At 41.3% G+C, this 15,586-nt stretch overlaps 1 protein-coding gene across 19 annotated transcripts in view; it reads left to right on the forward strand.

The window, feature by feature from the left end:
- Positions 1–15,586, forward strand: part of LOC134227607 (tropomyosin-2) — a 129,953-nt gene that overhangs the window by 40,403 nt on the left and 73,964 nt on the right. The window lies entirely within an intron of this gene.

Consider the following 15,586-nt stretch of genomic DNA (forward strand, 5'->3'; position numbering starts at 1 on the left):
TTCACCGAACGCATCCACCGTAAATAGATTCAAAATTTTCTGATCTTTCTTCAGACTTCAACTGGATTACGACGGCTCTCACTTTCAACAGGTTTTCTTGTTGCCCACGCTGTCAATGCCAGTGGAGGGATCACAGAACTGGATTTCACCTATTTTTGTCACGGTTGTTTTTGGCGTTCAATAACCAAAATTATATTTGTCGAAAAAAAACAAGGACTATCGTCAATCGCATTGAAATATTTTTTTTACCAATCTGTATGTTGGTCTTCCTAAAAACCAACAGTCATGGGCTTGGATAAGAAGCAGTGGCACGCCCGGAGCCATTGGTCGTGGTGCTGGCGGCAGTACTGACAATAAAATGGCGGTGACGATGCTGCTCGTACTGGTTGTGCGCGACGTTGCTTAACCGAAGAGGTGGCGAATCAAATAGCTCGGATTTGTTGCCGCTAGTGGTGCTTGCGGATGCAGTACTGAAGATAAAATGGCGGTGGCGATGTTGCTCGTGCTGTTTGGGCGTGGCGTCGCTTTACCGAAGCGAGTTTGTGTTGTGGACGCCATGTTGAACATACAATTATGGTGGCTGTTTTGTAATTTCGTTTTAATAAAGAGTTGGCGATATGTACACGTGATTTAATATTGATTGGCAAATTTTTTAAATTTTCAATTACTTTTCAATGATAATACATATTTTTTTAAATTAATAACTACTAACAGTTTCCAAATGGATTGGTGTTGATAAAATACAGAAAAAAATGGAAATAATATTGGAAGTTCAGAATCTGATTACTTTTCATTACGGATCCCTAATTTGAAAACATTTAGATCTGTGCGCCGATCGAAAATTTACCGGCGGCGGCGTTACGCCGTTCACGATCGGCGGCGTGGGTCGGCGTGGACTAATTTCAAGCGTCAAAAATTCTCAGGATTTTTTTTCAGAAGCTCCTCAACGTGTTCCTCAGGATTTTTTTTAACGAGTTCGATGGAAAGTTCATTCAGTTCAAGTTCAGAACTTCCTTCGAAAATTTTTCCACATATTTCTTCAGACATTCTCCAGGAATTCTTCTGGAAGTACCTCCAGGATTTCGTCCGGCAGTTCTCCAAGATTTCGTCCGGAAGTTTGCCCAGGATTTCGTCCAAAGTTCCTTCAGGATTTCGTCCAGAAGTTCCTCCAAGATTTCGTTCGGATGTTCTTTCAGGACTTCGACCGGAAATTTCTTCAGGATTTCTTCCGGAATTTCCTCCAGGATTTCGTCCAGGAGTTCCTCCATGGTTTTGTCCGGAGGATTCTCCAGGATTTCGCCCGGAAGCTCCTCCAGAATTTCGTCTGGAAGTTCCTTCAAGATTTCGCCTGGAAGTCTCTTAAACATTTTGACGGAAGTTCCTCCAGGATTTCTTCCGAAGGATTTCATCCGGAAGTTTCTCCAGGATTTCGACCGGAAGTTCCTTTAGGATTTTTCCGGAAGTTCCTCCAGGATTTCGTTTGGAAGTTCCTCCAGAATTTCGTCCAAGATTTCGTCCGAAAGTTTGTCCAGAATTTCGTCCGGAAGTTCCTTCAGGATTTCGTCCGGAAGCTCCTCCAGAATTTCATTCGGAAGTTCCTTCAGGATGTCGTCTGGAAGCTCCTCCCGGATTTCATTCGGAAGTTTCTTCAAGATTTCTTCTAGAAGTTCCTCCAGTATTTTGTCCGGAGGTTTCTCCAGGATTTTGTCCGGAGGTTTCTCCAGGATTTCGTCCGAAAGTTCCTCCAGGATTTCGTCTGTAATTTCCTTCAGGATTTCAATAATGATGAAGAGAGTTCGACTGATGTTGGTACTTCTAATGGCGTTGCAGTCTTGAATAATCAAAACGAATGTTTTAGATTTTTCCCGACGTTTCGACTCTATTTCGAGTCTTCTTCAAGGGGAGAATTCTACAAAATCGTTTGTCGTATAGAGGTACATATTCTATTGGAGTCAAATCTTAAATTGTACATCGGAAATTAAACTAAGTGAAACGAAGCGATTTTTGTAATAGTTAAATCACTTAGTTGCTCACTTAATTCTCTCTAAACTTGGAATTTCTTCCAGAAGTATTTCTTTTCTTTCTTTTCTCCAGGTATTTCTTCGCAAGTATCTTCGGAAAGTTTCTTCATTTATTCTTTCGGAAGTTCCTCCAAGATTTCGTCCGGAAGTTCCTTCAGAAATTCGTTCGGAAGTTCTCTAGGATTTCGTTCGGATGTTCCTTCAGGATTTCGTCTGAAAGTTCCTTCAGGATTTCGTCCGGAAGTTCCTCCAGGATTTCGTCCTGAAGTTCCTCCAGGATAACGGCCAGAAGTTCCATCACGATTTCCTCCGGGAGTTCCTCCAAAATTTCGTCCGAAAGTTTCTCCATGATTTCATCCGGAAGTTTCTCCAGAATTTCGTCCGGTAGTTCCTTTACGATTTTTCCGGAAGTTCCTGCAGAATTTCGTCTGACAGTTTCTCCGAGATTTCGTTCCAAAGTTTGTCCAGAATTTCATCCGGAAGTTCCTTCAGGATTTCGTTCGGAAGTTCCTCCAGGATTTTTTCTAGAAGCTCCTTTTGGATTTTGTCCAGAGTTCCCTCAGAATTTTGCCCGGAAGTTCCTCCTTATTTCGTCCGTAAGTTCCTCTAGGAATTCTTCCGGAAGTTCCTCCAGGATTTGGAGCGAAAGTTCCTCCATAATTTCGTCCGGAAGTTCCTCCAGGAATTCCTCCGAAAGAACATCCAGGATTTCGTCCAGAAGTTCCTCCAGGAATTCCTCCGGAAGTTCATCCAGGAGTTCCTCCGGAAGTTCCTCCAAAATTTTGTCCTGAAGTTCTACTAGGATTTCGTCCGGAGGATCCTCCATAATTTCGTCCAAAAGTTCCTCCAGGAATTTCTCTGGAAGTTCCTCCAGGATTTCATTCGAAAGTTCCGAAGAATTTCCCAAGGAAATTACGAAGAATTTCCCAAGGAAATTCCGAAGAATTTCCCAAGGAAATTCCGAAGAATTTTCCAAGGAAATTTAGAAGAATTTCCCAAGGAAATTCCGAAGAATTTATCAAGGAAATTCCGAAGAATTTCCCAAGGAAATTCCGAAGAATTTCCCAAGGAAATTCCGAAGAATGTCCCAAGGAAATTCCGAAGAATTTCCCAAGGAAATTCCGAAGAATGTCCCAAGGAAATTCCGAAGAATTTCCCAAGGAAATTCCGAAGAATTTCCCAAGGAAATTCCGAAGAATTTCTCAAAAAAATTCCGAAGAATTTCCCAAGGAAATTCCGAAGAATTTCCCAAGGAAATTCCGAAGAATTTCCCAGAGAAATTCCGAAGAATTTCCCAAGGAAATTCCGAAGAATTTCCCATGGAAATTTCAAAAAAAATCCCATGGAAATTCAGATCAATGAACGTGAGAAATTGGAGAAAAAAATCAATAGAGATTTAGAGTATTTTCCGTGGAAATTCAATAGCAATCAACAGAATTTGCAAACGTTAAAAAACAAAATTCTTGTTAATTTGGTGGAATTGTTCGTAGAAGGATTTCATGTGAAAACTGAAAAGATTTTTTAGTAGAAATTTTAGTACTTCTGTTGATATTAAATAGTTTTTATGAAAAATTAGAAGAACTTTTGGCGGATTTAAAAAAAATGTAAAAGTTTTTCTTTCGGAAAATGAACCAAATTGTAAACTTCAGTATTTCTTAGAATTTGTTACATTCTCTGGGAATCTGTACGAAATTTATCCCTCCTCTGTACACATTAGGACTATGATTATTGAAATTGTGTCCACTAACGCACCCTACTCCGGCACCGTTAGCTTTAAAATAATCTGCAGTTCTGTAATTGTTTTTCTTTCTCCATGCGTTCTATCATATCCAAATCCCACCCTAGAAGCAAAAGCGTATAAATAGCTGCTACAATAGTAGGGATTACTAACCTGTCATTTCTTACAGAAAATAACTATGCCAAAGCGGGTTTGCATTGTAAACCGCCTTGGCAAAATTTCCACACGAATCTAAATTCTAATTTTTCACGATTTACTGTACTTTACTCAACAAGGAAAAGATTGTTTGCTGTCAAGACAATAAAAATTCCAAATCCTTTTTGGTTTATTGAGTTTCTTCTATGAAAATTTTATAGTTGGGTATTGTCACCCTACTTCTTCTGATTGGTGATTGTTTTTTTTAATTCCAGTGATGAGTTAGTTTTGCTGCCTTACTGAAGTATACAATTTGTGCGATAGATGATATCAAGGTTTATTTTTAAATTAAAGGCAAAATGAGCGGTTCTCATGCCATAAATGTTGAATACAATCACTATGATAAATGCATTTTTGCCTGTTCGAAAGGTAACTTCATGGCTAATGCACAGCGATGGGCAGGAGTGAAAATAAAATGCAAATCTATATATGCCATTGGTCAGTAAATGCTTCAGCGGCTTCATAAGACTTTTTTCTTTCTATAAGGCAGAGTTTTGGAATTGCAGCTAGAATAGGTACGATTTGAAAATATGCAGATGAAAAGTGTCTTTTTGTCAATTACGCAGATTGCATGTTTCTATTCCAACAGTAAGAATACAAGATCATCTTTTTTATTATTTCTTTGAAACCACTTTAGATTAACTTTATTGTTATATGAATGCTTTATTACTCTTCATATAAAATTCCTAACTTTCCATAAAGCGGCCCTTCAGTTACGGCACCCAAGTTTTTTCTTTATGATGACGAAAATGCCGATTCACGCTGTTCGACTTGCCTTGCTTAGCTGCGAAATGTCTGTAAATATTTATGTAGCGTAATTAATTCTACAGCTTCGGTGCAGCCGGCTCATTGCGAACCACGCGCACCTCTACAATAGCTTTTATTCGCCCTGAGAAATTTGTTCCGGTGCAAAAAAGTGACCGTGCCTCGAAAAGTATAGCATCCGATCGGAGTCCAAAATTGTGCTAGCCGATGTGAAACTTTCATTCCTTCCACTATCGAGATTACCGCGTTCGTACGAATTGGCAGAGGGCCTCTAAACGCTGAGAATGAGGTGCGTCGTGTCTTATACTGTGAAATTGAAGTTAAACACACTCACTTCTGGTGATGGAATTTTCGGGATTGATGGCGGTATGAATAATTCATTCCGCCGTTCTTCGCTCCGAGAGATGAGCCTTGCATTTTTTTGCTTTTGTTGCGCTCGGACCGCGCACAGTTGGCAAACAGCCGGAATGAGAAACGATGAATTTTATTGCGGCGACCTAAGGCAGTGTCTTAGCACTTGAGGCTACTCGATTTCACTGGAGTCGTATAAGCACCTTCTAAAAATAAAACCATTTCAACGCAAAGTGAACTGAATTCAATTCATAGTTACATTGGGTGTTAGGAAAAATCATCGGTAGATGTTCACAGGTTTCCAACATTACGACCCGCTGTGCAGATCCCTCGTGGCTCCATCTATTGGTTTATTTTTAAAGCGTACTTTCCATGGTAGAGAATAACATAGGAGGCGAGACGGATCGTAAACTATTGGTGGTTTGAAAAGCGAAGCCTCTCCTCGTTGTGGGACCTTTTTCAGCTTTTCCGATGTTTGCATCCATCATATGCTGTCTACTATAAGCGTGGTGTGTATATGGCGAAGCAATTTTCCTTTCTTTAGATCGGTTTATAGCATCGCATTTCATTGGTTATTCGCATGACTCAAATAGCGCTACTCCATTTCAGTTAGTCGAATAATATTGACATATAAGTCGAATGGTAATACATCTTAGAACACCGTTCATGACATGTGTTTCGACTCAAAATTGAATACTTTTAAGATTGATCAACCCATCTCCTATGGGAAAATGACCGAAGATTACTGGCAACACTGAACCCCAACTGTCTGACGCATCCGTTAACACCGTTTCACCTTTAGTAGGCCACTTCCAATTTGCATTTCTCATCTTGCGAGTTACTTCTACAGTTTATTATTTTTGTTGTCACTCCCTGCGTCAGCCTAACTTGGCGACAGCCCACCTCGCCATGTGAACTTCAGACGTTCTGCAAGGCTAAGCTCGCCGGTTCAGCAGAGAGACGATTTCGATGCCCGTGTGCCCCGTGATATAGATGTGTACCTCTCTACCTATTCATTTCCAGTGCCTATTAAAGCCCCCACCGGAGGCCGCCACTCGAGAGCCATATTGCCGGGTTGCGATTTTCTCCTTTTAAGGAATTGTTTTTCTCTGTCTCTCGACAAGACGACCCCCATCGCTGGAGTCGCCGTCGACAATGTCACTGTGCGGTTTAATGGTGGAGGGGCACCTGCGGGAAGGGTGTTGCACCGCCCTGCTCGTAACACTGCGAACATTTATTACGACTTTGACATAAGCCTAGTGGCGCCGCGGCGCGTCACGTGAAGGTCAGTCTTAGCCCCGTTGATGGTCGTGTCGTGAGCGCAGATCCTGATTTTACACAGAACAGGGTCACGATACGATGGAAGGTAGGTTATTGTTCCACATTGCTGGCCGTGGCAGTCCAGTTGGACGCGCGCTGCATGTGGAATCCAGTCGAAGCACATCTGTCACAGTGCGGATCGATTCAATCGCACGAGACTGACTGAGTGAGTGACCGTTGCATTGATCGAAACTATTGAAGCGTAACGCGTGGTCGTTTGTTCCACAATAGCGTGTTCTCTGTGCTCTGGTCCAATCGAGGGAAGTATCTCTAAATCTTCCGCATTATACATGGTGGGGTGCCTTCATTATTGTGACCAACGTGTATGGATTATTCATGAATGTGCTGCTTTTGAAATTCATGCGTGTCTCTCGATCCACCTTGATGTGTCCAGCACCGGTAGATCGCCAACAACGGGAACAATAATGACTGAAATAGAGTCGAGGGGAGAGATCGCCGTTGGTTTCGTTGCCGTTCGATATACAGAACTCGAGCGACGATGGCACATCATGAATGACAAATAAAGCGGAAGCGCCACCCTCACAACAGGTGTTTCCATTTTGAAGTTCTATTGTTGCAACCGAGCAGTGCGAGTTCCAACAGTTGAATAACTGCAGCATAAACGTGTGAACCACAGCGTAGAAATATTTGTATTAAACCTTAATGAGTTCGAATGCGAAGCAGAAGTAGATCCAATTATGTACCCAAATTTATCTATTGGATCTCGTACTTGGATTAAATTTTGTAACTTGTATCACTCTTAGTAAGTTTCTTATGACTACTTTTTCTTTCGGCCATTTCCAACGAGATGTCTATCAACAACTCTCTCACGTCGATCGCTTTAGCGTATAGTCCGTAAACCACTCAGTGTGGAAAAACGTCAAGGGGAATTTCGCAGTACCTACATTGCTGCCGTAGAATGGCAACCACAACAACTCACCCAGCTCGACACTGACTGAGGCAGATGAGTTGAGAGCTTTGAGCGGTGTTGCTTCCCCTTTCTTCCAATCTCTCGCAGCTCGCAGCTCTACCTCTGTTTTTCATCAGTCTTTCTTTTGATCAGTGAACTGACCAGCGGTGCCAGTTGCTTTATTCGAATGTGCAGGGTAAATATTAAACAATATTCATTGGATCTATTCCGAAACTTTGACTTAGATTTTAATAGAATTCAGTCTAGGCTAGAGATCTGCAGTTAAACTTGCGAGCAAAGGCGTAGGCTTGCCAATCCGGAGATGGTTAGTTCGATTGACTTTTGACAGCGAAATTTGTAACTTAATTTTATTAATTATAGCGTTGACAATTTTATTTCATCGCAGACGTTTCGATCCGGGATGGGATCTTCTTCAAAACTCTTAGGCAGGTAATTTGCGATAATCGCTACTTTGGCAGAGGGTTTGTCTTGTTTTGTTTATATGTGAAATGTTTCTGGCTTGATTGACTAAAATATAGATATCTTTTTTTTTATCACACATTGCAATGAGTGTTTACAGCCGGCGATGAAGTAAAATTGTCGACGCTATTATCGGTAACTAAAAGTCAATCTTAAAATAAAGTTATAAGTTGTCATATTTTTATTATTTCCATGGAGCAAGGCCACATGGTTTCTAGAGAGCTCTCAATAACTCAAAAGGTTTTGAGATAAAACAAGCAGTTAGAACTTACTTGGGTTAACCACCAAGCATGAAATTATTGCTCATTATCATTCATAAATTAGCATGCTTAAGGCTTAATGAATGAGACTTAACGATGTAAACATACATTTATTTATCAACTGTCAAGCAACGATACTGTCGATCAGCATCAAGGAGCCAGACTTTACCAAAGTGATGCAGAACGGTACTACGAGCCACTAATTGTGCCTCTTTTACTCTCCTGCTGATCTTATGCGACACAAATAGCGAATCAGCGGGAGAGTAAAAGAGACAACTAGTGGCACTCGCTGATCTGCGCCCCCTAAGTAAAGTCTAGCTCATTGGATCAGCATTTCGAATGCAGCAATGCATTACTGAAGTCTTATTTATATGAAATATAATGCACTATGATTTCTGTCGTGAAAGTGGAAACACTTCAGGTCAACAATTAGTTTAGCATATAACACTCAAACAGCGGATGGCAGATTTTAATACAGTTCTGCATAAAAACCTTAAATAAACTGTATACAATTTTGACATATATAATTACGGAAGATTTCAATTCAACCATTGCATGGAAATCTTACAAATTTGTATTATTTTCATACAGTACCTCCCTATATAAAAAGCATACATTTTTTTAAATCTTGTGTTTATTTGGAAGGCTCATTTGCCGTGAAGCCTTACGGAGCCGAAATCAAGTTTAACAATATATTTCTTGATTCTTATACATAATGTTAGTTTTGAGGAACCCAAAGACTCGCGGTTTGGTTGGGGTTAGGGAATACAATAATACAGTAGGAAAGGAAAGGATTTGAGGGTACTTAAGTAATTACGATGCTGATGCTCACAAAGTTGACATTCTTCGCGATGTTTAACATCTGTAACGAAACAAACAAACCTTTTTTGGAAGACAACAACGAGAGGAAGACATACGGATGAGATTACGACAGGCATTGAAATGGACAACAAGGGGAAGACATTCATAATGGGGTACGACAGACAAGGGGAAGATCTTTGTTTACAGTATTACATCAGCAACTTTCAAAAATTGGTGGACCAGGGACTAGACCTTTTCATGTTGCGAGCTCTGCTGCTTTACCTAGGTCTTTGTGGGTGGACTCTGCGCTCCCATGGCATCTAGCACCTTCTTAGAGTTCGACAACCATCCACGAATCTTGAACTCATCTTCGGCGTGTATGTAACGAACATTCGTAGCGATCTCTGCTGCTTCTACTTCTGATTCGATGCTGTAAAGCATGTCGTCCACGTACGTGCCGTCACAGATCGCTTCCACCGCTTTCAGAAACTGACGCTCAAATCGTCCTGCGTTCAGGTTCTTAACATATTGTGCACTACTTGGCGAACAGGTAGCACCAAATGTCATTACCTTCGTAGCACGTAAATGTCATTACGTAGGTCGATGGATGATTATTGAGATCGCTTTCATTCCAGAGGAATCGCTGGCAATGTTGATCTTCAGAGCTTATACGGACTTGGTGAAACATTTCACGAATATCGCCTGTAATTGCAGTGCGGAACTTACGAAATCGTTGAAGAATATGCTGAAGCGGTGTGACTTGATCAGGACCTTTTATCAGGAACGAATTTTGTGAGAGATTTCCCACTTTGGCTGCAGCGTCCCAAACAATTAGGATTTTACCTGGTTTATTGGGATTCACTACAGGGAAAACCGGCAGATACCATGTGCGCCTAGTGTGCATTGCTTCATCCTCTACTGATAGCTTGCGAATGTATCCTTTGGATTTATAATCTTGGATTTTTACTTGCAGAGCGCTGGCTAGCGCTGGTTCTCGTTCCATGCGTCTGCTTAAGCAATCATGTCGCTTCAGGGCCATGGCTTTGCTTTTCGGTAGTCGGATTTCATCGTAACGCCAAAGTAGACAAGTCTCGTACCTTTTGTTTTGGAGAATTGTGTTCGATAGTAAACCTAATGCCCGCTTATCATCTTTTGATATCAGAGATTTATCGACAAGTTTAACTCCAAGGCTGTCTAACGAGAAATAGTTCTTGAGTTCGGATTGAAGCCCCTTACATTGACAGATATGATAACTGTATGTCACCTCGTTCCTCGGCATGTTCCGTACTGGAACCAAACATGGATCGTAAACCAGCCACCCTAGTCGAGTTAGCACCGCAGTTGGTTGATGTTCACTTCCCTCTTTGGAGTCTGAGGGTATTCAAGCCTAGAGCTATCGACGCCAAGTAGAATACGAGGCTTCACTTGAGCGTACGATTCGATAGGCAGAGCCACAGATGAGGGAATTGCTTCGCGAGATCCGACTTTGATAAGGATTGAGAAGGGAGGTCCAGGCTTCGGACTGTGTGTACCTCCGGGAGGTGAAAGTTTTGTCCTGGCGATTGGGCACCGATGATATCGGTCGAAAACATTACAGAGTCTTGTTCATACCTTACTTGTCCACCAGTCTACGAAATGCATAATGGTGATTTCTCACCGCTCAGATTCAGCTCCTCCCACAAACTATGCTCATCAGCGTTGAAGTGGATCCAGCTTCGAGGAAGGCATACGTTGTGATCGATTTTCCGTTGTTACGTACTATGAAGCGAATGTACTTCAGTAGAATTTTACCGGCCGATCTATGGTGCGTGTTGCATGAAGCGTACTGTTCTGGATTGCTTGTTGGCTGTTTATTGTGTTTACTATCGTCACGCAGTAAACGATGATGCAGAAAGCTGCAACCATTAAAGTTACACAGAACCTTCCTTTCACACGTTTTAAAGTGCTTGGTTAAACACTTTAGACATATCTCCTTGTCGTTAATAAACGCCCATCGTTCCCTAGGCGATATCTCTAGAAATCTACTACATGTGGCGAGGGTGCTGCACTCAGTGTTGTCCTACACTCAGTGCGAAAAAATCTGCTCTTTGATTTTACTCCATCCAAGCGATTTTATAATCTTAGCTAAGTAAGTGTAACTAATAAAGGGATATTTGAATTTTCTAAATGTCATGTCAAATTGTCAAACAATGCACGCCAGAGCCACAGGAGCGCGCGCGCTGAAAATACACTCCAGTGAAAACACTCCAGTGTATTTTCAGCGCGCGCGCTCCTGTGGCACTGGTGTGCATTTTTTCAATAGTTTGACACGGCATTTAGAAAATACAAATATCCCTCTATTAGTTACATCTACTTAGCTAAGATTATAAAATCGTTTAGATGGAGTAAACTCAAAGAGCAGAATTTTTTGCACAGAGTGTAGGACAACACTGGCTGCACTCATCCCTGCATGCTAAACAGGATTAACTTTCAGTTTGCAAATTCGCGGTATGGGCATGAATATATGCTTCTTCTTTCCTGGACCTTTTCTCCGACATGTGCTCGTATCTCTGTGGTTTACACCACATGGCCGGTCTGATCACCTTGCTAAAGGCTTCCACCATGTCTCCTAGCCAATGGTTGAAATCCAGCAGAGTAGAGGCTCCACTTGCTTTTCGATGGAATGACCATTTTCAGCGTGGATGGTAAGAAATGTTGTACAACCGTTCGTCCATTCTGCACACCTGTATGTTGGCGCAAAGGTTCTGTACTTCAACGCCGAAGTCAGCGATCGTTTCCATTTTGTCAGCTTTTGAAGGTGGCATCATGCGAACCCTCCGAACCATTGTTTCAATAATGGACTCTGGATTACCGAAGAGTGTTTTCAGTCGATTTAAAATCACCGGAACGTTGTCTGGATAGAATCGGAGACTTTTCACAGAGTTAAGCGCCCTATCATGTAAACTTCGCTCAAGATGGTCCAGTAATTCGTCATTTCTGAAGGCACACATTTTGGTAGTTCGCTCGTACGCCGCGATGAATCGTGGCCAATCCTCTGGCCCAATCCCCAATCCCAATCCCCACCAAACTTGAGCAAGTCTCTCACTGTTTGTCTCGCATCCAAGTGACCACTATCCAGCGGTATAGGGTCGCTATGAAGGGTTTGAGGACATTGTTGCTGAGGTGGAGCCGGGGCTAGTCGTGGGATCGACGTTATAATCTGCGGCTGTCCGATACTTTGTGATGTTAATGACAAACGCTGTAGGTTTTGATCTATCTGGTGAAGATTGTTCGCTCCTTGAGCTGTTATCATAATTGGTCCCTTTGATGCTATAGAGTAGACGGGACCCGACATCGTCGCTAGATATCCATTGATCGATGATTGGTAACTCACAGCAGTTATTGGAATATTTCCGACGTTCACACATGTATCACGATTCGCTACATGTTGCGGCATGCTCCACGGCTGTTGTCGATGGTCCAAAGTTCGATGAATACTGGCAGATATAGCCCTTGCCTCGACTCTCGAAGTAGACGGTTGAGTTGATGGCATGATTGGCATTCGTAGGTTCTCATTGTACACTGGTAAAGGTGTCTCGTTCGGCGAGTTTCCCATGTTCTCTGTTTTTTCAAGCCACTCGTCAATATTTTCGAGATTTACCACCGATTCTTCCTCCGACTCACTTATAAAATATGGGCATTTATTTCTTACTTACTAATTATCTGTTATGGAAATGCTAATATCATCTTCCAAATTCGGACGTACATACATGTTCATGATAGCATTAGAGGCGAAAGTATAGAATTGATAGTTCCGTTAGGATACGGCAGGCATGAAGAATGTTTTTATAGAAGTCGATTTGAAAGCGAGCGGAGGGCAATATTTGTGATGGCATATATCGCACGACCTTCCTTCTGCCAAGCTCCCGTATGAAGGGGGAGGGAAGAATATCAGTGTGGAAGCTGATATATCTCCACTGGCAAAAGGAAGGTGGTTTGACTTGCTCATATGCCATCGCGTGCGGAAGGATTTGCTATCGACGAGTACTGTCTCCAAATTTCTAATATGACATCAGCATTTAGTCGAATAGGATTTTTATTGCACAGTTCTGTTTTCTCATTGCGTCCGTCTCGTCGCAACCAACTTGGCTGCCTCGGAGAGAACAAAGCTTCCTTTTGCCAGTGGAGATATATCAGCTTCCACACTGATATTCTTCCCTCCCCCTTCATACGGGAGCTTGGCAGAAGGAAGGTCGTGCGATATATGCCATCACAAATATTGCCCTCCGCTCGCTTTCAAATCGACTTCTATAAAAACATTCTTCATGCCTGCCGTATCCTAACGGAACTATCAATTCTATACTTTCGCCTCTAATGCTATCATGAACATGTACGTCCGAATTTGGAAGATGATATTAGCATTTCCATATCATTGTAAATCGTTTAACTTCACGTAGAAGTAACACACACGAAATCATTAATTTAGTAATTATCTGTTGTTAGAGGTGTGTTTGCAGTTTGCGTAACAATTACTTTAAGACTGATACACTCATTAAAACAAACTATAACACCAAGACTGATAAATCACTGTTTGGAATGACATCACACTAACTATAACGTCATCGAACTTCTTTTAGGCTTTTGCTCGACTGTTGGAAATTTTGTTGAGTAATGATCATATTACAGCTATTCAACCAGTATTATTCATCAACGCACGGTTCATATTTCTAATTCAGCTTGGTACTATCCAAGGTGACAAATATAGTCGATCGTAAACAAGAGGGCTGGGGATTCAAAGGTCGTTGGATCGATACCGGTATCCTGTTTCCAATTTATTTTTCATCTTATCTCCAGTATGTTGAACAATGCCTTAATAAGTGTAGCATTGTAATGAAATAAACGTATTTAGAAACGCAAAATCAAACTAGCTTGATAAGCAAGTCGCAAACAAGTTGAATTAACATTATATCTGTTTTTTTAATGTTATCACGTATGATAGTACAATATTTTTCAACGCTGGCTGAATAAATCTGACAATACTGATGTTTACATATTCAACTGGCAATTGTTTCTTGGGAAGCATTATGAGTTCATTTAAAATTATGCAGCGAATTGGGCCCTAAAGCCCTACATCGTTTATGGTTGCAAACGATAGTGAATCGGTCAAGAATACATGAACCGATTTTATATAAATTCTTATTATAGTCTAAGCTAGTAAAAATCGTATTTTTGTGTTTGAGACTTTTTAAGACATGTTTTGGGATGAGCAACGTCTGTTACTGAAATAGCTACATATCAGAACAAATTAACTATCATCCCAAAACGTCAGGCCATATATTAATGTGTTTGCTAGTGCGTTTGAATCATATTATTCCGTACGTCAAACAAGACCGAAAATGTCGAGGAAGCATTTTCCATCTATTTTTAAATTTCAAATTAAACAATGTTCCTTTCGACTTTTGAGTCGGAAGAAAAACTGACGCATTCAGGATGATTAACTTCATCGTTCCCTGAAAGAAAATCGAATATCGATTCTTCATTTTAGGACCCAATTAGAATCCTTAAATGACATGTCAAATGACATTTTAGAACACTGATGGTTCGTGCTACTTAGTTTCTAAAATCGTGAACAAGCACTTATTTCTAAGGCAAATAAACTAATTTTATTTGTTTGCAATAATAGTAGCGAATAAAATTATTAAAACATTATTATAACGCCATGGGAAGGCTAATATCATCTTCCAAACTTTGTGCGTCTAAGAATAGAATTAGAGGCGAAAATATAGATTTGATAGTTCTGTTAGGACACGGCAGGCATGAAGAATGTTTTATAGAAGTCGATTTAAAAGCCAGTGGAGGGCAATATTTGCGATGGTATAAATCGCACGACCTTCCTTCTGCCAAACTCCCGTATGAAGGGAGAGGAAAGAATATCAGTGTGGAAGCTGAAATATCTCCACTGGCTTAACTTCACGTAGAAGTAATACACTGATCATTAATAGTGTATTAAAATGTCGTTAAAAACTGTGAACTGTCTCTGTGCTTTTCGGGCAGTCAAGAAGTAGGAAAATAATAAATAAGTAGAATATTTTGCAGATACATGTTCTTTAAACTACTGGAAGTATCCTGGTTATTATCCAACGAACCGTTTGAAAAAAATCTGGCAGCTCTGTTTGAGTGCTCTCATAAAAGCTTATTATGAATCATACGTAGCACTCGTTTGTGTAAGATAGTTTTCGTGAATGAAAACCACCTTTCAATCTACCCGAAAAAGATAATTCTATTATGTTTTGATCACTTCATACGGGATACGGGCAAGGCTTTCTCAAATACTCATTCATTGCAGTATGACATGCTACGGACGTGACGGTAGCGTTGCGACATCTCGCCGCTTAGCTTCCACGCTCGTATACACAGTGGTCGTGAGTGGTTTGTCTTCTGTGGCACACAAACTCGAAGACACACATGTCCATCCGTCCAGCCAGCGGCACACAGTGGGTCAAGAACATCTGGCCAATTACTGGCATAACCGCGGCGAAGGCTAAGGCAATCGCAATTTTGTCCTTTTTTGGACTAGGCTATAACTTGGCACCATACACACAGAGCACAGGTTTACGATCTCCCACTTTGTGTACGGCCCAAAGATGCTTCCAGTCGGTAGTGGGACCATTGAACCGGATGATGATGGCTAACATGGGGGCACTCGCACTCACTTGCTTGCAGCCCAGAACCACCACACAGACGCGTCCTACATGGACGATGATGG

The sequence above is a fragment of the Armigeres subalbatus genome, chromosome 3, assembly GCF_024139115.2.
Source record: "Armigeres subalbatus isolate Guangzhou_Male chromosome 3, GZ_Asu_2, whole genome shotgun sequence".
NCBI lineage: Eukaryota > Metazoa > Arthropoda > Insecta > Diptera > Culicidae > Armigeres > Armigeres subalbatus.